Source organism: Cupressus sempervirens, chromosome 10, assembly GCF_028749045.1.
Source record: "Cupressus sempervirens isolate cs-2001-9-10 chromosome 10, ASM2874904v1, whole genome shotgun sequence".
NCBI lineage: Eukaryota > Viridiplantae > Streptophyta > Pinopsida > Cupressales > Cupressaceae > Cupressus > Cupressus sempervirens.
Window position 1 is genome coordinate 343,678,805 of NC_143127.1, and position 25,066 is coordinate 343,703,870.

The window sequence follows — 25,066 nt, forward strand, 5'->3', positions numbered from 1 at the left end:
AATATTAGTACAATATCTAATGCCAATTATTTAAATTGATATAAAATATTCAAAATTAATTTAAAAATAAAAGTTTAATTAATAAAAATATAATAATTTAGATATAAATTTTAATAAGGAATTAAAATGTAATGATAACATAATAAAAATATAAGAAAATTAAAATCAAGTTTGATAAAATTATTAATTTTAACTATAAAAATTTTTACTCAGGGAGCAAGGGAAAACTCAAGAACATGTGGAATAAAGTCACCTTAACCTATCACTGCCTCAGTGCTCAAACTTACACATGGAAGCTTATACAAAAAATTAATAAAATCACAGAGAACACAAGGCCAGATGCAACATATTCATAGGTATCATTACTTAATTTCACATATAAAGAAACTACAACATGCTTGACTATGAAGCCTTCAGGGTTGCGACCTTATACAAAACCTAGAATTATAATTCTGGAGTCCAAACTCATATCTTTAGATTCCATCCTCTAGGAATGGTACCTTCCTACATCAATCCAAGCTTCTTTTATAGCTAGCTAAGCCACAAGTCAACTAGTCAAGCATTTAACTACATTTCAAGTCCAATCTTGAAAGAGAAAATTTAAATGTAAGGAATAATATGAGGTCATGCATACTTAAAGGTAATTACATATGTTTTTTAGGAGTCGGCTCCCAACTGTGCAAGATTTCTTGTAATCATAGGAAACAAAACCAACCAGAACAACATGCTACACTAGATGAAACAATATGAAAATAGGGACTGCAAAGAACGTCACAAAACTCATGAAAAAGGAACATTAGAACATGTGTTCCTAGGACCATAATCAATGATAGATCCTCAACATGATGAAAAATGCACACAACATAGATATAAAAGAAATGACTACTTTGTGAGCAATAAATTTGTATAGAAAACAAGTACTTTTTTGTTGATGCAAGATTACTCAAAGACCTAAGATGCTCCTGCATCACACACATGGGGTCAATAAAGAACTAATTTTCACATCAAACATGAGTTGTATTCTGATCTAAATCATAAAGATCCAACTCATCTTGTGTAATCCACAAATTGTCTTCAACTGGTTTGTCTTTCCATTGAACTATGTAATCCATGTAGTCCTTTCCTCTAGTGCTTTTACTTATTCAACTATTCGAGATCTTCTATGCTATATGTTTTATTCTTAGGATAATCCAAGTTATTTTTAAGCTCATCATCTGATTCTAAATACTTGAAGATATCTGCAATGTTGAATATAGGTGAAATATCCATTTCTTCTAGTAATTCAACTTCAAAAGAATTTCCACTGTCAAACATTCTCAAAATCCCACAAGGACCAAAATTCTTCATCTTTAGCTTACTGTAGGTACCAACTAGAAATCTATTCTTCTTCAAGTGAAACATAACCTCATCACCAACTTTTAAAGATTTACGTCTCGTCCTTTTATTATCTCTTTATTTGTATTCTAGATTACTGTCTTCCAAGTTCGTTTTAACTTCCGCATGTTGTGTTCATGAAATCTACAAATTCCTCAGGTTCAACACTTCTCTTTGTCTCAAAGTTTGGAACCCTCAAGTTGGTACTTCCCTTAGGATTCATTCCAGTAATAATTTCAAATGGTGTCTTCTTAGTGCTTCTGTTCACAGAATTATTATATTCAAATTCTTTTTGTGTCAAAATCAAACCCCAATTAGTAGGCTTATCTCCAACAAAACATCTTAGTAAGTTACCCAAACTTTTCTTCACAATTTCACTTTGTCCATTTGTTTGTAGATTAAATGTAGGACAAAATTTAACTTTGTATTCACCTTCTTCTAAAGTATCCTCTAGAAATAACTAGTAAACTTAGTATCTCTATCTAAAATAAAAGCCTTAGCCAAACCCATGCAATCTTACAACTTCCTTAAAGAATTTAATTCACCCACATGTACTTCATCAAATGTTTTCTTACAAGGTACGGAATGAGCCATCTTTGACAATCTCTCAACTGCTAAAATAGAATCATTACCTCTCTAAGTTCCAAGAAAACCAGCAACAAAATCCATACTGATATCTTCCAAAGGCTTATCAGGTATAGGCAATGGTGAATACAATCCCACATTCTGACTAGTTCCTTTTTCTATTTGACAAATTCTATAGCTTCTAACTATCTTCTACACATGCTTGTAAATCTACGGCCAAAAGTATCTATGTGAAATCAATTTTACTATCATATCAATCCCAAAATGTACAACAAATCCACCACTATACTTCTCCTTCATGATGCTCTATCTCCTAGATACTCTAGGTATGCACAACTGAATTCCTTTAAACAACATATCCTCTTGAATGAAATAATCAGTCTACTTATCCCTTACCATCTAATCTTTGCAAGCTTTCCAAGGTTCTGCAAAATCAGGATCAGTTTCATACAAATACTTCAAATCGGTAAATCCAAGTACCTCAACTCTTATTTCTGTTAGCAAATTCTTTTTTCTAGCTCAAAGCATCAGCATCCTTATTTAATATTCTACTCTTATGTTTCAATGAAAAGGAAAAGTTCTGCAAAAACTCAACTCACTTTCTATGTCTCTGATTCAACTAATTTCGACTTCCCAAATACTATAAAGTTTTATGGTCAATATACAACACAAAATCTTCAGACATCAAATAATGTCTCAATTTTTTCAAAGCTTGAACAATAGCATAGAATTCTTGATCATAAACTGAATATTTTCTCTCAGCATCATTCAATTTCCCACTAAATAAAGCAACAGGTTTTCCTTTTTTACTCAAAATAGCTCCAATAGCACTTCCACTAACATCACATTCAACTTCAAATACTTTATTGAAATCAGGCAAAGCAAGTGTAGATGTTTTAATGTTTCAAAGCTCTTTTGTGCTCCACATATCCATTTGAAATCCTTTTTATCTCCTCTCATAGTCTTAGTCATAATATTACAAATAGAACTCAAATTTCTGATGAACTTTGTATAAAAACTTGCCAACCCATGAAATGATCTTACCTCTTCAACATTCTTAGGTGTAGGAAAATCAAGAATAACTTTCACCTTTTCAGGATCCATCCTCAAACCATCAGCCGAAATAGAAAAAACCAAGATACACAATATCTTTCTTCATGAATGGACATTTCTTCAGGTTAATCAACCATTTCTCTTCTTTCAACCTCTGCAATACTTGTCTAACATGCTCAAGATATTCTTCTTTAGTCTTATTGAATATCAAATTGTCAATTACACATTTATTCAAGAATCTCTTCAAAACTGCATTCATCAACATCATAAAGTTACTAGGTGCATTAGTTAGGGCAAAAGGGATAAACTATCATGCATACAAACACTCATTAGTCTTAAAAGGAGTTTTTCATTCATCACCTTCCCTAATTCTGATATAATAATAGCCACTTTTCAAATCAATTTTTACAAAATACTTTGCTCCAATCAAACTATCTAATATGTCATCCATCCTAGGCAAATGGAATCTATATTTCACTGTGATGTAGGAGCATCCCGACTATTGCATTATCCCACTAATTCTGTTGGTTGCAACTGAGATATAGACATTGCCAAGTGCTAGTAATTATTAAGTCATTTTTGAGTTGAAGTTTTTTGACGTTGTGTTAACCTTCAGGTTGGCACGTTATCCCATTTCACTCTACAGTGTGTGCCGAGTTATCCAATATTTGCCGAGTGTTCCTTCATGTGCCAAGTGAACCTCTTGATGTCGAGCGTCAGCATTTTTGTTCCTTCTTTTGCCAAGTTTTCTTTTTTCTAGTTCTAGTTTGGGCTGACCTTGCATGCATTTAATTTTGTGATGGGTATTTAATATTTGTTGAGAGCCAACTTGTGGCTTGCTTATGCATTTAATGCAAGGATTTATTTAGTTGGTAATTTGTAACAGGCCGACTAGTGGTCATGCAAGTATTTAAAGGGGTCTTGGATAGAGTCTTAGTCATTATTGTTCAAGGATGGAGATGTAGATGATAATTTTGGGAGTCATGAATAAGTTTGGGAGTGTGGAGTCTTAGCGTGGAGTAGCTCGGAGATAGAAGTTTGCATTCGAGTTTGGAGATCTGTTCTTCTTTGAAATATGTATTCTTCTTTGTAATGGCTATAACCCGGAAGGCCTTAGAGTTGGGCATGTATGCTGATAATTTGAAAAATCAATAAAAGTGTTTTGTTCTCTCTCTTAGTGTTGTTCTCTTTGTGTGTTTGCTTCTGTTGTGTTAACTTTACAAGGTGGTTTGCATTGCTGGGTGTGCCTTTGGCCCTAGTACTTCTTACCCTCCTTGTGTCAGGTGGTATCAAAGCTCATTTGTTCATGAGTATGCAAGCAAATCACCAAAGTGTGAGGCAGTTTGTCCTAGGACCTTGGTTGGGTGAATTTTTTTTGAGAAGATTTTTATTATGAAAGTCCTAGCTCATTAGTGAATTTGGTGTAGGGTGGTAGATCTATGGATTTGGCTTGCACTTGTAGAGGACTTGTCATTCGACCATTATTTATGAAAAGATGGTTTGTGGAAGGAGAGATGTTGATCCAAAATTATTTGACATGTTGAGGAAACTTGCAGCCAAAGTAGAAGCTATTGAGTTAGTGCAAGACTGTGGAAGACATCGTGATGATGTTGAGAGCAATGAATATGATTCTTTTTGGGATGATTTACATGAAAGGAATGATGATCTGGAAGAGTCTACTTTGAGTTGGCATCTAAGGATTAGAAAGAAGGTTGTTTAGCTAGTTAAAAAGATTATGAACAGAAGAAGATAGATCATGGAAGTACATGATGATTTTTCTGAAATAGATGAAGTATCTTTTGGTTTTCATGAGTAGATGCATAGATCTGACATGGAAATTGTAGAGCATCTTGTTGTGCGCAGTGAGATTGCTGAAGAGGAGAATTTCACTTATGTTGGTAAGGAACTGGATGTTGCTATTGTTCAAGATGATATTAATGTTGAAATGGATCCAATGGAGGACTTATATGTTGCTAATATTGTTGATCTGGAGCTATATGTTCATCCTGTTATGAACGTTGTTGATTTGGATGTTGGTTGTGGTGAGAAGATGAAGTTACTTGATGGTAATGCGGTTGAGGATTTTAGAGATGTTATTGATGTGGATTTACATGATGATGTTGTTGCCGATATGGATCTGAACTTATATGTTGCTGCTGAGATGCTGAAGGTTACAGATGTTGTTACTGATGTGGATTTTCATGTTGTTGCCGATCTATATGTTGCTAGAGAACTGAATATATATACTGTTGGTTTTATGTATTTATATGCTACTATTATGGATCTAAGTTCATATATTGTTGATGATCGGGTTTGTGATTTGGATATTATTGCTGATCTATTTTTTTATGTATGAGGATGATTTAATGGATGATTATGATGATAAGTTGCAGATGGAGCATTGTGATTTTCAGTTGAGTGAGTATGTTGATTGGTTCAATGAGATTTTGATTTTTGAATGGATTACGCACAGATGGTTGATTTTCAGATTTGATCTCTTTTCTTTGATGGAGTGGAAACCTAATGTGAAGATGAAGTTCAGTGCATAATTTTCTTTTGGATGCAAAATGTGGGACACATTTTTCTATCTACCCAAATAGTATAGTGATTCAATCTACCATCATGTAGAGCTTGTCTATCATATTGCCAAGGTCTACCCAAAATAATAAGACAAAAATCCATAGCCATAATATCACACAAGACTTCATCATGATAATTCCCAAATTTGAACTTAACAAGACATTGCTCACAAGTAATTTATATTCCTTCAAGGTCCAAGCAACATGATAAGGCTCATGATGTCTCAATCTCTGCAATTGTAACTTGTTAACTAGCTACTCAGATTACCTTGCAACGTTTTCCACTATCAATGATTACCTTGCAACATCTTCCAACTATCTTACATATGGTTTAAAATAAACTTCTTCTCAAAACAATCTCTCCATAAACTTCTTCATTCTATAGGTTCCTTCTTAACATCAGGTTTTCACCATTTATAGGTTCATTAGGTGTTTCAGGAACTTCCTTCCAAGCTAAAGTGCTTCTACTATTACCTCCAATCTTCTTTCGAGAGTTAGTACATCCAAAAGCTCTATGTCCTTCACTACATTGATAAGCAGTACGCTTAAAATAAGATCTTTCCTCTCTTTTTCCACCATTATTATTTCTAGAGTTTCCAGTATAGCTACCTCTAGTGTAATTACCTTTTTTACATGCATGTTCTTCATTCCTTTTGATTTTCCTTTATCCTACATTGTACTATTAGATCTGCTACTTTCTTCATATGTTCTACCTCTACTTCTCAGAAATCTACCACCTCTTCCTCTCTATCTCTGATCATGCCTCTTCGCCAAACTTTCATTAGCCTTCAATGCATATTGATATGCTTCTTCTACACTGTCCAATAAAACATAGTTGATCTCATCTTGAATTGACATCCTCAAACGATTTAGGTATGTAGCCACTTTCTCAACTTCATCATCTACATGTCTAGATTTAACATCCAACTTGTCTAATTCCTATATATGTTTCTTCACACTTATGTCCCTTTGCCTCACATTTTGCATTTCTTCAAAAAATTCTCTTGGTAATCAACAATGAGAAACTTCTTCTTCATCTTTGTAATCATCTTTGCCCATGTCTTGATCTTTTCTTTTCCCTTTTTCTGTCTCTTAGTTTATAAATAATCTCACCGAAGTTAAGCATGACCCTTCAACATTGTGACATCTATCTTAGCCTTCTTGTTATCAAGAGTACCTTCATACTTAAAGTATTTATCCATCTCAACAATCTAATCTAATAAAAAATTAGTCTCATGTCTTCCATCATAGAAAACAACTTCAACAGTAGGTCTATCATTTTCCCTAGATAAAACTCTCAAAAGACTTTCCTCATCTTTTTAAACCTCAAGTTTAGGATTAGGATTTGGTGTTGTCTCTTCATCATTACTAACATCCTCAAGATGTACACCTCTTCTCTGTGATGTCTTAACAACTTTAAAACTTGCTACAATCTGCCTTAACACACCCATAATAGCATTATCAACATTTCCTTTACCAAAAACCATCTTGACAATAGTTCTTGCAAGATCGTAACTTTCTGCAAGTTAAATGTCAAGTTTTAGATCTGCCACCCTAAAATGAAATTCAACAAGGTTCTCCATGATCCAAGCCTCAAGAAAATACTTGCTCTAATACCACCTAACATAGGGAGATAGAGAAAACTCAGGAACATGTGGAATAAAGTCACCTTAACCTATCACCTCCTCCCTGCCTAGAGTTACAAATGAAAGCTTATACACAAAATTAGTGAAACCACAGAGAACATAAGGCTAGATGCAACATATTAATAAGTGTAATTATTTGACTTCACATATAAAGAAACAACAACATGCCTGGCTATGAGGTCTTCTAGGTTGCGACCTTATACAAAAATTAGAATTAAAATTGGGAGTCCAAGCTTACATCTTTAGTTTCTATCCTCTAAGAGTGCTACCTTTTTATATCAATCCAAGCTTCTTTTTATAGCTTGCTAGGCCACAAGTTGGCCAATCAAGCATTTAATTGCAATTTAGGTCCAATCTCGGAAGAGAAAATCAAAACCCATGCAAGGAATAATATGAAATCATGTGCACTTAAAGGTAGGTCCATGTGTGTAATAGGAATTGGCTCCCAACTGCACAAGACAACACATAATCACAAGAACCCGTGCCAATCACAATAACATGCTACGCTGGATGAAACAACAAGAAAATAGGGACCACAAAGAATAATATAGAACTTGAGAAACAAGGAACATTAGAACTCGCACACTTAGAATAGTGATCTATGATAGGTCCTTGACATGATGACAGCTGCACACACATGAAAATAAAAGCAACAATGGCTACTTTGCGAATAGTAGACTGGTACAAAAAACAAGAAGTATTTTTTTGGTTGATGTAAGATTGCTCAAAGACGAAAGATGCTCTTGCATCAATATTATAATAGATTATGAGTATTTTTTTATTGTGCTCATTAAACTAATTCAAAAAATACAAGGATACACATCATAAGATACATATATATTATTAATTTTAGGAAATAGTTTCACTCATAGACATAAAATAAATTTTTTCCAAAAAATCTTATTTGACAAATTTTCCTCTTGTTTAGTATCTATTTAGTTTTATTATTTAATCACATATCAAATTATTTGAATTAATGTCCTTACATATGACTATTTATGGTATTTTCCACCATATTCAAAATCTATTTTTCCCCATCTTAATACATTTCTTTTCGCTCTAATCTCTATTTCTACCATTTACCTCAACCAAACCACCATAAATAATCATAAGGAAACTCATTAAACAAATATATTTGTATTAATGCACACAACAACATACAATAATAGAATCTGCATAAATATATAAAAATACACAATTTGAATCATTATTAAAACACATAAAAAATATCATTATTGCAATTCTTAAACTATATATAAGCTCACTCTTAGAATTTTTTATTTTGAATGATTTGTAAGGATTCAATTCTTATATCTCTTCACATTTAATATGGGCTTAATAATGTTCAAATAATCTTCTTGTTCAAATCCATTAATTCATCCCTTCTGACTTGCCTATGAAACCATCTAGTCTAGAGAGCTAAATTTTAGTTCAACAAGTGGGTTACAGAACTATAGAAAATATTTTTTAATCTCTCACAATGACATGAATTTACAAGCCTTAACATTTTATTATGTACACTCAAATGTTTTTGATGAAGATGGCAGGGAGAGGTCCCTAGACACAAATAACAATACTCACATTACAACATATAAGATAGGACTGGAGTCCATGAGCCATTATAGCCTAAATGAACAAAAACATAACACTAGGAAAAATTAATTAAAAATAATAGTTTAATATTATCCACTTTCCCTAAGATAATAACAATTTAACTATAATCTATCCTAATGCCTTCATTTGTCTAATTAGAATACAAAACAAATTCTTTATGCTTAAATCAAGATTCATACAGTACTAGCTCATAATAATCAAATCGCAAAAAAAATTATACATGATAGAAAGTCTAACCTGAGTAAAAGTATAACGTTCAACAAAACAACTAAGTATAAAGTAATTTGAGTTAACTATTATTTTATTTAGAGATAATCTCTTGATCCTTTGAGAGAATATAGTGTTCCTTATTTTAGTCTTCATTGTCATCACCCTAGTGTACCTCCTCGTCTCGACTTCTTGTTTAGTCTTTCAATTTCTCTTCAACTTTCTCTAGCCATGACCTCCCCAAAAAAAAAAAAATTCTTTATAATGTTGCTGACTTAACTATAAAGCGAAGGAATATAAATATTAAACTTCTCTTTGATAATAGAAAGAGTCATAGAATTCCCTAAACTAGCCAACATTTTCCAGAGTTCCCTAATCTTATATAGAGTTTAATTGCCTTTTCTATGAGCCAAATTAGGATTTGAGGAGTTATTTGTTATAAAAGATTCATTAGGACACATAGGATTGTTAAGAAAAAATTCACCATATCTATCAGATCATCAAGTTTCACATTAATCTTTGGGAATTTTTTATCTTCTACCTCATTTGAATTCTCTTCTTATTTTCATTATCGTCATCATTGGAATTTTCGGAGGTATCACTATCTTCAGCACTGTATTCAAAGTCTATTTAGGTAACCACTATATCTATAACCATTTGTCCTATAAGTTCTTTTCTATTCTTCAATCAAGCCAAACTTCATTAATGAAAGTTCATTTTGTAATTCTTTTCCTCATATCTAGTGTCTATTTTTTGACCTTCCATTAAAATTAGTGACCTTGTCCTTATCCTCCTTGTTAGAAAAAAAAAAGACTCTTTTTAGCAAAAAAATGCCAATTTTCCTAGAATTTGGAAGGTTAGATTTTCTATTCAGGGATTTCTATTTATTTATATTTGTGTCAATGAGGATTTCTTTAAATTAGGTTCTCCAAATAAAATAAGGAGGTTTTATTTGTTCCATTCCTTTTGGGTTAGAATTAGAGCTTTTTTGGGAAAGGGTTTCTACTTAACAACTTAATTTTGATTGATCTTCAAGGGGTTTCAATAATCTTTTTACCTTTTGGTTGAGGATAGATAAACAAATGACTATGATAAGAAGATTTATCAAAGATACAACAAATAAATCAACCTATGATATTGTTGAGGAGATACATTTTTAGCAACACTATTAGTTAGAGAAGATAATATGAAAAAATGGGACATTGATAGTATCAACATGCCTAATATGGTTTAAAATAGGAAAATGGTGTCCATGATAGGAAGCAAATGAACCTTTAAAGTAATGTATTTTATTACATAGAGAAAACCTAGAGAATAGGGAGTAGAGAGGGAAGGTCACTCATTACCCATTTTTCTTTACTTCTCTCACTAGCTTCTCACCGTTATAAAAAAAATCATATAAATTTTGTAATCCCCTAGACTTTTTCATTCAACATTTCAACCTCACACTTAAAATGCGTGGTCTTGATAATTAGCTCTAACTTAGCACTAAATTGATAATACCAACAACAACTTTACCCTTATACCATAAATTACAATATTTGATGGAAAATATGCTATTAAAACCCTTCATAGCTTGAATATATTGGTTTAATCCACCTTAGGTAAACTAATACCACAACTCTCTATTCAACATTAAAAATTTAAAATACCTTAGCTCCACTATCTTAAGAGCCTCGCCCATGATTATGACTTCCTTGAAATTGATTTGGGTAATTCTAGTGTCATTATAATAGGAACAATGCAAGTAAAATTGTAATTGCAAAAACACCCGTTCTGTGTCTTTTTTTGTTGAAGTGGTAAACTTGGTAAACCTGCTTTAATGAGATACCACTACTTCATTTAAACCATTTGTGATTGTTTTCATCAACTCTCAAAATTATATAAGTGTCTAGAAAGATATAGAAATGATCTTGTGGAGTTTCAAATTAACATATTCCACTCAAGAAGGGGAAAGAAACATCATAATTGTTTGTACCTAAATAATAAATAATAAAGGAATATTCCAACATTTAAAATAGGTTTGAAAATCATTCATATCCCCACTTTTATGCACGCTAGACTAGAACCAACCATAGGAATAGTAGTGACTCATACACAAAAGGTCCACCTTAACCAATCCCATTGAATTCCTTAATAAGACTTTTTGTTGCATATTAGTGAAACACAAAGGCCACAAGATCCACTATTGACCTTTTATAACCTCATATATAATGTCATTGGGATATTTGTTGCTCATTAAAATAATAATAAAAAATTTCAACTTCCTTCTTTTAATGTAATTATTTCCTATAATTGTTACCTAGGAAAGGTTTAAAATGCTAGATTTTCCATGTAAACAAATATGGACAAATAAACTTCTCATTAGTGCTCTTAAACATAAAATGGTTCTATACCTAAAGTGAGCATACAAAAGCTGAATATAAATATTCACCTTCAACCAGTAATGGAGAAGCATCAGTCTAATAATTTTTTATTTTAGTGTCCAAAATATCTTTTATCCTCTAAGGGCATTGCTTAAAGGTGATAATGAACCAATAATGGGAATTGAGGCCCCAATTTTACATAAAATCCATGGAGCTATTACCCTCCCTAGGAGTGTGGAGGATCTTGTATTGAATAAAGGTAGACAACATCCTTTTATACTCTTCCATCTAACTAGATATGTATTTGGTAAAACTAAAATTACCCAATAATAATCCATAATCATTTTGAGTCCCCCTCTAAGACTACTTTTTAATATTTAAGTTCTAGTTTAAAATATTTTATACCCTTCCAGAAAACCATATCTTTATCATAATTTTTGGTTCCAACCCCAATATTTTTATTGAATCATTTAATGAAATTCTCATTTGGATTCTTTCTCTTCTCCAATAGCAAATATTCATGGGTTTCATTTAGCACAACCATCTATATTACACTTCATCTAGCCTAACTCTGAAGGAATCCATTTTGTTAACCTTCTTTTCTAAATTCTACTCTAATTCACATTAATCTAACAATGGAAAATTCTCCAATTTTGTTTTATCCTTAAGTCATGAAGAGTAGGGAGTATTTCACCTTTACCAAAAGTAATGGAATTGCAAAAGCATGTTGTTTAATAATATGAAACAAGATAAAATTTCTTCTTGCTTGGTCCCTATAAATTTTGTATTTTCTTTCTTTCCAAAGAGTCTTGGTTAGGAAACAGATAATTTGAGCCCATAAGTTCTTAATAATTTGGTAATTGAGAGGATAGATGTGTCATTCATCAATGAGGAAAATTGTAGTACATGACATTATCCAAACCACATTGAGAGAGGATCGAAAATGGTCCTAAACTTTAAAAGTTCAGGCACATTGGATATAAATATGATAAGTGCTTTTAGAATCAATTTGATAGAGAACACATCTATTAACTAAACAAAACCCATGCCTGAACATATTATCAATAGTCATAATATTCCCAGAGGAAAAAAAACCCCACCAAAATTAGTTTATTTTGGGGATAATATTGGTAATTAGATATACCTCAATAACTACTCATTAGCTTCTAGACTCTCCATTGCTCAGTAATTTGAGCACAAAGTGAAAGAGCTAGATTTTTTATAATTCTAGACCCATCAATCAAAACTAGATTGGGAATATCAAAAATAGGTTAGAAAGAGTAATGATAAAGATCTCATATTTTCTATAAGCTTGATGGTAATATTGGGTGGGAGACCATCACTTCGATGTAAGTTTCCTATGAAATCTGTCCACTCAACTTTACCGTCTCTCCACTTAATGTAGCTATTCATGCAAGTTCCGACCAGCAAGCCATAGTTTAGTTTGATATAAGAATTTTATTTCAACCAGAGTTTACCCTGATTCTATAAGTCGTCCCAAAATATTTCTTTTTTACCATCTCAAATAACATTCTTGCCTCCTTTCCTATGATTTTTTTAACATTTATTATGCTTCTACAAAGAAGTAAATAGATAGGGAATGCCAATTCATATAGAAGCATATTAACTTCCCTATTGCAAAGACACATTTAAATTCTATGATAGTAATGCATACTTTCATATTCTCCATAAGCATCCATCAAACCTAAGTATAAGAGCTTTGTTAAATGGTCTCGGTATTCATATTCCCAATCCTCCTACTTTCTTGGGAGCATAAATCTTATCCCATTTGGAAATTATTTTAAATTATTTTAATATTATCCAAAATAGGTCCTATAATTTTAAAAAGGGAAAGAAAAAATATGAATATTTTACAAACAAGAGTTGATAGATTATATTTTTCCAGCTCAACTTAGCACGTTTCCTTTCCACTCAACAAGTCTATTGTAGAGTATCTCTAAAATATTGTTTCAATACATTGATAATAATGTTTGCTAGTTAGGGGAGCTTGGGCAGGAAGCAATATTTCATCCTGAGACTTGTGTACTCTTACCTTGAGATAAAAATTAACATTAGACATAACAATCCATGATTTTCTCTAACCTTCTAGCGTTCGACATGCAAGATTGATGAAGAAGCATGATGTCATCAACATATAGTTAATGAGAGGAAGGATAAAGTTGGGTAGCAACTTTGTCTCCTTCTAAAGTAGTGGAATCTTTACTTTTATTGATATTACATCTCAAGACTTGAACCACAATAATAAAAGGTAAGGAAAGAGGCGGTCCCCTTGTGTGAGACCTATCCCCATAGAAAAGATCCTTCTAGGGGAGAGATTGACCAAATAAGAACATATGTTTTTGGTCACAAGGTTCATAATCATATTGATTTTTTCACCTATGAATCTAAAATTCTTTAGCAGAAAGAAAAATTACCAATCAACTCTATCATAATATTTAGGTATGTTTAGTTTATCATAATTAATTTTTATTGACTTCTATAGGGTGGAAAATCTCATGGGCCATTATAACATCACAAAATTTTCTCCAACCAACATTTTTTTTGGTTTCGTGAAATAAGTTTATCTAGCACCTGCTTAAGTTTGTTAATAACATCCTTTGAAAGGACTATATAAGAAATTCCATAGGCTAATAGGTCGATATTCTAACATAGTAATGCAAGAGCATCTTGGGTTTGGAGAAATCTTGTATCAATAAAAACTATAATGTTTTTTTGCCATTTTTTTCCAATGTATTGATTATTTAAACAATCTTTGTTAAATAATTAAGTCACCACTTATTGTGATTAGAGTAAGATATAGTTCTAGTCTAGTACCTATTCCCAAGTTTGAAAATAATTTTGTTTGTATCCCTTTTTCTATAAAACAGACATGAATTTGAACTAGCCTTCTTACTCTTGCATTTGCTTATTCTTTTTCCTTACTTAAAATAGAACATAGGATCTGGCACAATTTGTTAAAGCCTGAAATGCATTCATGGGTAAATCTTCGAGGGTTTCAACAATACTTTCTGAGAAACCCTACAAACTCTAGAAAGGTTTCTCAGAAAATCTAAGAATTACAAAGCATTTAAAGCATTAACAATACAATATAAAACAAAATTGTTACAACATAATCACTAGAATATACTCATGACATTAGACTTGACCATCACTACAGCAATGTTGGATAAACATGAATCGATCAACAAAGTAGAATGATATCGTGCTATGCTCATGACATCAGACTTAAGCATCACTACAGCAATACTGAATAAACATGAGTTAGACAACAAAGTAGTATGATATGGCGGTCTCCAAATCATGATCAACCAATGAGCTTGAGCTCCCATCTTGCTGAGTCATCTCTATATATGCTGCAAAGTTGAGTCTAGAATGGATGGTGAGGCTATCTTGATTCTATTTTGTAGCAGCTCATGGAGTTTTTTAGCATCTACATTAGCTGCAATGTCCTGAACAAAGGAGACAAACCAAGTCGTTAAAGTTAACAAATTAGAGCATATAATTTGGATTTATATTTCCAATAGAAGAAAGGAGTGGGAAAAGGCAGCTTGACATCGAATATTCCAAATATTTTTAATAATAATCAGCCTACAAGAGTTAGCAATCATGTTATGAGTGGGTGAGGATCCAAGAAGAGCATATTTCCATGACCAAGTGAAATTGAACAACACAGCTATGGAGGTTTTAAGGGCAGCCCACAACAACCTAACATGAGAGCAAAGCCAAAAATAGTGGATTAATGATTCATCTTTACCACAAAAGGGACAGAGTGGCTGCGGAATGAGGAATTTAAGATGAGAGCCCACTAGAAGCTTGGTGTGGAGAAGTTTCTAGGTAGTAAATTATGATTGAGCATCAACTTTAGTTTTCCAGATTTGAAGATTGAGCTTGTCCAATGAGACTAACTTCGTTTACATTTCCAAATAGCGTTGAGACGATGAGAAATGGCCAGGTTAGGTAGAAGTTTCCTGTACACAACTTTGAGAGGAAAAGCACAAATACTACTACTATGAGGCCACCTCCAATCCTTTAGGAAACTAGAGTGACTGTTGGAAGAAAGATGGATAAATAGATTAGGAGGAACTAGCATTTGGAGTTCTATTACAACCACTTTGTCAGTATTGCTTAGATTAAAACACTGTTTGAGTTGAGGCCACAATTTCCAAGTAAAGTTTGTAGAGTCCCAAAGGTCTATGAATACCTGAATGCCTTTCTTAAAGAGGCATTTAGCTTTGAACCTAGGTATCCTTGCCAAAGGGCTGCCATTGTGTTGAATTAATCTATTCCATCCGTGGTTGAAAGATCGATCATACCAAGATAGCTTACTTGAAACAAGCTGCCAAGCCTTCTAAATATAATCAAGAGGACCTGTGCCATGAAGTTTAAAGAATGGGGCAAGGAGAAGCTTATCGTTCCAATATATTGTGCTCCAAGACTTACAATTAGTGGCTGTTTGAATTCTATACCTGATTAGACTCTTCCAAGGAGCAGTCCCATCCAAGGCTCTATTGATCCATTTCGCTGATAAGAAAATCCCTTGAGTGTAAGGGTCTGTGATACCCAACACTCCCTTATCCTTTGGAAGGATACAATGAGACCATGATGCAGCAGGCATATCTTTTTGATTACCCCATTTGGACCAAATAAAATTACAAATGAGATGAGTCATTTGGTTATAGCAAGCCTTAGATGGAAACCAACTTGAAGATATATAAACATTGCTAGCTAAGAGAATTTTATTAGCCACTTGGATACAACCAGGCATGGATAAATAGCAGTTTGACCAAGTCAAAAGTTTAGATTTGAATTTACATAAGAACTATCTCCACATATCTTTCAATGAAACTCCAATCCCAAAGGGGATAACAAGATATCTGGTAATGACTCCATGTTTGATCTCTTTCCAATCATTAGGAATCCATGGGTGCTGTGAGTTGGGATGAGTCTTCCAAAATTGTGTTTTATGAGTAGCAATTTTGGAACCTTAAACCATGCAATAGAAATCAAGGACATCCAATAGATTATTGACATTCTTAGCTAAGCTTTGGAGAAAAACCATGCTATCATTGGCAAAATGGGAATTGAGGGCTGTCATGTGGCTAGGAAGGGAGATGCCATGAATAAGGTGAGTCTCTTGAGCATGTTGAAGAAGATAACCAAGGGCATCAGCAAAGAGGACATAAAGAAATAGTGCAAGAGGGCAACCTTGGCATATTGATTTTTGAAGAGGGAATTGTGAGGAAAGAGTACCATTAATCGCCAATCTAGTGTTTGCATCCATGAAGAGTATACAAACATGGGCACAAAGGTTAGGTCCAAATCCTAGCCATTGCAACATCTTAAGAATGAAAGGCCATCTTATGTGATCAAATGCTTTGTTAAAATCAAGTTTTAGAATCAAAATGTCTTGAGATGTCTGCTGAGCCCATTCTGTAGCTTCCCAAGCAAGCACCAAGTTGTCCAAGATAAATCTACCCCCAAGGAAGCCAGTTTTCTCAGGCCTCACAATTTCTTGTGTGATAGGTTTAATTCTTTTAGCTAAGGCTTTTGCAACGATCTTATAAGCAGTATTAAGCAGTGTAATTGGCCTACAAACATTAAGAGTATTGTCTTGTTTGCCTTTGGGAATAAGCTTAATAAGACCTTTATTAATAAAAGGTCCTAAGGATCCCCTTTCAATGCCCTCAAGGTAAACATTGTAGAAGTCATCCCTGATGTGAGGCCAAACTGCATTGTAAAACTCCATAGGCAAACCATCCGGCCTTGGGCTCTTCTATGTAGCCAATTTATACATAGCATCCTTAATTTCTTCCAAAGTAAGATAATGATCAAGGAAGGCATTGTAGTCATGTGGTATTTTTCAAGGAATACAACTAGCCAGGCTTTCCTCCATAATATGGAGTAAGGGGTCATTGCTTGATTCATCTGTTAAAAGTTGTTTGTAGTGTTCATAAAAAGTTTTCATGATAGATTCATGCCTGGTTTGAGGAGTGCCATTAGCAAAATTAATCATTGCTATGTTCCTTCTTGTGTTTGTGTTGCAAATATTGGAAGAAAAATCTAGTACTCTTATCACGTTCTTTCATCCATTGTAAACAGGCCCTTGTTTGAGCTCCCTTACCCTTATAAATTGCTAATTTGTGGAGAAGGTGTTCAATATGAGCTAGTGATTATTGAGCATGAATGTCTCTAGGATTGCTGTCTAGAATTTTTCCGCCTTTAGTAAGTTTCCCTTTAAGAGATTTCTCTAGTCTTTGACGCTTAGAAGCTGCTCTTCTACCATAGTCACGAAGGAAGAGAATACAATGTGAGATTGTTTGTTCCCACCAGCTTATCCATCTATCATTTTGAGGTTTAGGTTTAGCTTTCCATGTACCAAGAAGGCCATCAATGCAATCTTGATTTTGCAGATGAGAAATGTTGAGTTTGTAAGGGAGTTCGTAAGGGAGAGATGTTCCTCCAGTAAGGGAAAGAGTGGTAAGAATAGGAAGGTGATCTGAGAGTGTTATCGTCAAGTCAAGATGAACAAAATGCCCTGAGTTAGTAGGGATAACATAAAGATTTGGTGAGATATAGAATCTCTGTCCAAGTGATATATTTTTCATGAAAAGCCTTCACGACAATTGTTCCAGGTGAACCAATGTGGCCTATGTGAATCTAATTTTCCCATGATTGGGTCATGCACTCCTAGGGAGTTATGAGCCAAAGTCCAAGATGTAAACTCAGCATGTGATAAATGGGTTTGGCTGTCCCAACATTGATCCATTTGGTGCCCTATCATGTTGAAATCTCCTCCAAGAACCCATTCACATGTAGGCAATTGTGTACGCATCCAATCCCGTAAAGAAATTCTTTTGGAAGGGGATTTGGGAGCATAGATAGAGCAAAAACTAATAAGCTCTCCTTGAATGAGAATAGTGGCCCAAATACAATTGCTATTGGGGTCTAAACTAGAGGCAACAAGGGACTCAGCTAACTAGGGGGCTAGGCCAAACACTGCTCCCCTAGAGCCATCGACATGCTTAGTATAGAAGAAGATATGCAAGCAAGAGTTGCACCAAGACGTGTTTGACTAACTTTTACTTCTTGAAGCATGATGACATCTGAATGGTTATTCAAAATTGATTGTTTAACTTGATATTTTCGTGATGGGATGGTTAGACCCCTCACATTCCAAGATTGAATTTGGTAGTTCATTGGGAGTCTAGGATCTCCTCATCCATGAGGAGAGAATGAAACTGATTTTCTGATATAAGAACACTGTTTTCCGAGGATCCAACCATAGGAGTCCTTTCCCTAGAGGTTGACCGAGATCATGGTTTTGTAGGACTCAAAGGAGGGTATCCCATATGCGGGCAACCTACTTGAGAGGAAGGGCTTGTAGGATGAGAAGGTTGAGATCTTGATGGTGAAGAGGGTTGCGGATCAACAACAGCGGAGACAACATCTTTCCTTTTCTTAGAAAGCCTTTCTTCGAAAAGAAAAACTTGTTTAAAGTATGCATTAGCAGAGGTTGGTGAGGCGGGAGTTTGATGGGTGACAGAAGAGGAATGGGTGTGAGGGGTCTCAACATGGGAGGGCAAATCTAGGGAGGATGAGAAGGGAATAATCTTGGGGGTTAAATCAGAAGGGGGACTATTAGAAATGGATTCCACAGGAGTAGCAGGAGATGGTCGAGGGTTACGACGAGGGCATTCCTTGATGAGATGTCCTTTGTGGTAGTAAAATTAGGCAATAGGCTTGTTGAGATATGTAAGGCGCTAGGTGTATTCAAAGCCAGGTCCTAGTTTAGCCTGATAGAGTCTAGGATAGGCTGGGTTAAATCCATTTCCACACAAACCCTTGGATGCTCTTTTAGGCTTTTCCATTTGTCTATGTTGGATTTACGCCAAATAACTCTCCCCAGTTGAGTAGCTATATTGCGGACAAAGGGTCTAAAGGCAAGGTTGTGATAAGGAAACTCTACCCACATTGGATACTTTGATTTTGAGATTCCTTTTGGATGAAAGTCCATATCTTAAGCCTAGAGATAGCATGTTTGTCCACAAATGATCCAAGATCTGTAATGCAAGACTATTTTAGCATGTTCATAATGAACAAAGGTGCAAGCAACATAGCCTCTACCTAAACCCCTAAATGACTCTATTATCCACCCCTTTTGCTCCCAATTTAAATGGGTCCATTGAAAAAAAGCTTGTTTAGTGGGGACACCCTTAAGGAAGAATAAAACAATAGTTCTTGATTTGTAATCTTCAATGACATTGACTATTTCATTTGGCAATTCAAATGAGATTTCCTTACCTCTAGCAACGTTTGTTGGTTGAAGGGGTGTCATGTCATTTACATCTAGAGAGTTCAAGAGGGCTTGCTGGATGTTTGACAAGCTTTGCAGAGTCTTTTGGGCCCCAACAGTGGATGGTTCTAGAGCAGCTTCACCAACCTTGAATCTGTGCAGCGGCTTCAAGGTTAGCTAATACAAGACAACTTGAAAATTAACTTTCTTATAACCCTTGTATTTCTAAATCTTAGTAGATTTACTAGATCTTCACTTTATCTCTATTTAAAATAATCTTTCTATTTTCCTACTGATAGTTTCCTCATTTGCAAATTGTTCACAAAGATTGGCCTTCATTGGTTTGTATGCTTTAACCGTCCCTTTTTATTGCATATTTACTCATGAAATCTCTTTTATTTGATAGTCATTTGTAGGGTTCCAGTATACAAGAAAAAAGTTTTTCTTTGATTTCTTACTATGCTGCTACAACTTGTCTTTTCTTTCTGGGTTTTGGATTTTGCATTCTAGCATATCTGTTCATAAAACTAAGTTTCACCCTTCTTATCAATGTGATTACCTCTCTTCTTTCATACAACTCCTGCCTGATTGCTATAGTTGGCTTGCTAGAACCTTCATACAATTCCGTTTTCTCACCTTCTTTCTAGTTCTTTTGTAAGATTTGTATTGTGGAAGGAAAGTTGAATCCAATCTTTAGCCAAGCTCTTAAGCTCCACAGATGTTGTGGTTGCACTTTTACAATGCTTAATAAGCAGGGAAACAATTTTATTTAGATGTGGTCTAAACCTATACTTAACAATACAATCAAATACTTGAACCATCTATATGTTTACTTCATAGCAAGTCGAGAGACATTACCAACTTTATCATCAAATTGTTGAACCACAACATATGTTAACTTTCCCTCTCATTCATTATCTTTTGTAAATGTGTCTTTTCTCAGTTTATTTAATAGATCAAATGTTCATATATCTATAATCCTTATTCTTTCCAATAAGTGTCTTGCCTTGTTAACCCCAAATCCTCATGATTATCACATATACGATTGTGTCATCTTCCTGCAAGATACAAAATCTCTATGATTACATATGAAACTCCACTATAAATAATACTAGACCGTGTTCTTTGTTTAGCTAAATATGATCAGTGGTTGATTCTCTATTTTAATTTCCTTGACTCTTATTTGGTTACTATTGGTTAATAGTTTGTCCTCCTGTTAGATTTTATAACCTGACTCTTTGATACCCAATGTTTTAGAGAGACAAAATGATGTTTACCAACAAATGGGTTAGTGTATGTATTCTATCACTAGCCTTGTAATTCCCTATGATTTGCAATGATATGCAATGAATATGTTTTTAAGAGATTAGAAGTTTTGACATTATAAGCTCTTAACCTAAGAGCAGTAAAGGATAACCAAATTGTTTGTAGACAAACAATTCAAGCAAAATATATTTCAATAACCTATCACACCCAATCAAATGATTATAGTAGATTAGCTTGAGATTTTTGACTCTTACTTCTATTTTAAATGCAGATTAACCATCTAAATGTAAAAGATGAATGAAGAAGGTATGCACATGAGGGAAAATGGAATTGCTTTTACTATCAGCCTTGAATGAGATGGAATCCAACCAATAACTAATTGATTCATACACATTTATCTTTCATTTCCCAACAAAACTATCTAACATATTATGAAACTAACAAGAGAAGAAACAAAACCATATATGAAGAAAGTAAATGGAATCACTATACTGCAAACATCAAAGTGAAATGGAATTCATCTTATAATTCACAGAATCATAGATGATTTTCTTTCAACTCTTAATGCAAAAATACTCTATGCATGGACCACAAAACATGACAAGCAAATAGGGTAAATGGAATTATAAACCAATTCACCATCAAGTTTGCCGAACTTTATATTTTTAAATGAGGCTACATTTATAGTTTGTTGTTATCCTTCAGTTCAATAGAGCAACAATCACAAAATAAAATATCAAATTATAATGATAGAAGACAAGACGATAAGGAAAAAAATTATAGAATTGAAGAAAAGGAATGAAAAGTAAATCAGATTGTATATCCATCTTATCTTTCTTATCTTGTCCTTCATCTTTCTTTTCTTCTTCATATACTTCTTCTACCTTTTTTTCTTCTTTGTTTTTTGCTAGACCTTCTTGACCTTGCACTAGAGAGCTAGTGTCTACGGTCTAAATTGTGGGTGTTATTATTGTCAAGTTCTAATGTGGCCAAGTCATATATAATCACAGAGTTGATTCTTCTCTACCCAAAATACTCTCCTTTATTAAATATGTCTTTCCTTATCATCTCCATCGTTATTGCAATAATCTACAATGCTATCAAAGACAAAATAACAACATTGAAATCCTATTGGTAAGAAAATAGACCTACTATAGTACATAAAAAAGGGCCCTTGCTAGCATCAATTGTGATTCTAGCTCCCTCTATGATCATACTATCATCTTGTTTGATTGGTGCATCAGAGGTAACATTACCCTTAGTTTCTGTTTCAATTATCACTTGTGGTTGGTTTTGTTGTAGAAGGCTCATTCATCACTTTTATAACTGCTTTTGTTTCTCTTATAATATCTTCATATAGACCATCCATTATTTGTATGGCCTTTGTCTTTTTCATCAATAGTATCTCCAATCTCTTTAAAATATCTTGAAGTTTATTTATCATCTTCTACTATGCAAAGTTTTTGTATAGCATTGTCTCTCAACTTTTTGCCCTCTTCATTTTCTCTCTTCTTCCTTTCCTTCAATCTCTAATTAAGTTTTTTTGGTATGTTTCCATGTAGGTGTATGAATAGCTCTTTAAAGTCTATCATATACTTGATCATTGCATTTTCCAACTATGTTTTGTGCATAGGATCATATAGTTCATAGTACTTTTCAGCAGAGTTAGATTACCATCTTTGATGATCATTTCATTCATTCTGCCTATTTTAGGATTCCAAATTTTTTTCTTATTTTCACTAACCTATTGTTATTTTGGTTTACCCTATGGTGGAGTGATTTGCCTCTCTTTTCTTGGTACATTTTCCTCTTCCTCTTTCTTTGTCTACTTTCCAAAATATGTAGTGAATACCTTTGGCTTCTTTCTTGGTCCGGATCCAGTTGCCATTTCCTTAACCCTCTTTGATCTTTTAGGAGTTTCTTCCTCTTTTTCTTTTTTCACTATCACCTCAAGTGATTGTGCTACTACTAGTAAAGACCTTGTAGATATAACTTGTGAAGGCTGAATATCAATAATAATGACTTATTCCTCTACTGTAAGATGATTTATTGCTGTTAAAGGTGTTGCTAGAGTAGATACAATTGATGGTGAAATAACTACTAGTGGAGTGCTTGGTGAAGCTTCCACTGACAAAGGTTGGACTCGTAGAATGTTTCTTTTTCCACTTTCTTTGATTCTAAAGACTGTTTGTTTTTCTCCTACAAATTTCTCTTTAGACATTTGTGTATCCTTACGTATTTTCTTCGTTACACTATCAACTTTCTTGTTAGCCACCTTAGAAAATTCTAATTATTGTACATTTGTCAATATCTCCTCAGAAGTGCCTCATCTATCACTATTCTCATCTATTTTAGATTCAAGTATCTCCTTTGCATATCCATCTATAAGTTCTTTTCTCACCTCATATCCCAATGGCTCAACAGACATAACTCTAGGCTCTACTACCTCAATGCATGCTTTATCATTTTCTATCATGAAACAGATGGAATTCTTATATTTGTCCACAATATATCTAGGGATCCTCATCCTCTACCTCATTTTTGACTGAAATGACTTCATTATAATTGTTATTCTATTGGTCATCTATTCCTTTGAAGACTTCGTAAATTAATAGCTCACTAAATCCATAGATCACTTATCAGAATTCTATTCAGATATAGGCATGTTAGGAAATCTATTCAAAGTATGAAAGAAAAGAAAAGCATGTAGTGATTCAAATCTGAAATTTATGTATTTCTTCTTCTTTATCCTCTCAAAGTTATCAAACAATTGTTGTTTTAGAATTTTACTAAGATCCATTTCCACTTTTTCCACACACATCTTGTAAGCAACATGTATGAAAATGGCTGATACCTTTGTTGGAAACTACAATTGGAAGAATTTTTGTTTTGTCATTGATGTCAAATATACTGATGAGACATGTTGCTATCTGATTTAAATCTCATATCTATTTGATTGATGAAGAGGATTTGAGAGATTTTCATAACAAAAGCACCTAGAGGAAAGTTTTAGTTATCAAAAGGAAGTTACAATGGATATTTAATTAGTCATAATTTGATAAGATAAAGTGATTGTTTATATCATGTTGATGTTCAAGTCTTTACAACACAAGTCAAGACATATCACTTATGTAGAGCTTGACCGAGCAATAGAGCATAGTGTCAACCAAGCCACAATACAAGTCAAGAAAATTTACTGTTGACCAAGCATCAGTATCTTCTGAGTGATAGTATTGATGTCGAGCTCTATAGCGATCGAGTAATTTAGTGATGACCGAGTACTAGAACTTAGTTATTGCCAAGTACCAGTATTTTGAATGTGGTTGAGGAACCATGATTCCAGCCGACTTAGTTGATTTCACGGGATATGGAAATCATGTTGAAGATAAGATTGATGAGCGTGATCATTTAATTTGTAGAGAGGATTACGTATAATACCTAAGACCAAAATTGATGGATGAGAAGTTTCCAAAAAAGAAGAAGCATAGATACAATGAACCTGATGAACCAGATTCTAAACCCTAAGATCTATGGTGATCATGGAAACAAAAAAGGAACATAGTTACCTATTTAAGGAGGCATAGAGTTAATGAAAAAGTGAGTGAGAGTGAAGCAAGAGAAAGGAATGCTTGTGTAGATGCTGCTAAAAGTTGATAACTGAATCTGAGCACAAGGCTTAAGTTTGATGTGAAGAGGGATGACTGCTTGAAGGGTTGCTGAGTGAGTTAAGAGATAGATTTGACAAGGGGGACTTAGCAGTGAATCAACACATGAGCCGAACAATGATATGAACCTGCAAATGTGAGTTGTAAATCATGCAGATCAAAACTCTACTATTTTCTTTCTAATCATTGTTAACAATTTGTATTGAAATATCCTTTTAATAAAAGGTTGACCTAACAATCATTGAAGAACTTAACAGTCTATGTAAATCCTTTAGCAAGCTGACATTCTAAATGGAATGATCAAACTCCTTTAACAAGGCCACACCTAACAGGGTGATTAAATCCTCTTACCAAGTCACATTTAATAGTGTGTATTGTAACCTTTAACATGGTTGGC

General features: G+C 33.7%; 1 protein-coding gene across 1 annotated transcript in view; it reads right to left on the minus strand.

Annotated features, from left to right (window-relative positions):
- The window catches only part of LOC149533992 (MADS-box transcription factor 23-like), a 227,032-nt gene that overhangs the window by 76,117 nt on the left and 125,849 nt on the right, over positions 1–25,066 (minus strand). The window lies entirely within an intron of this gene.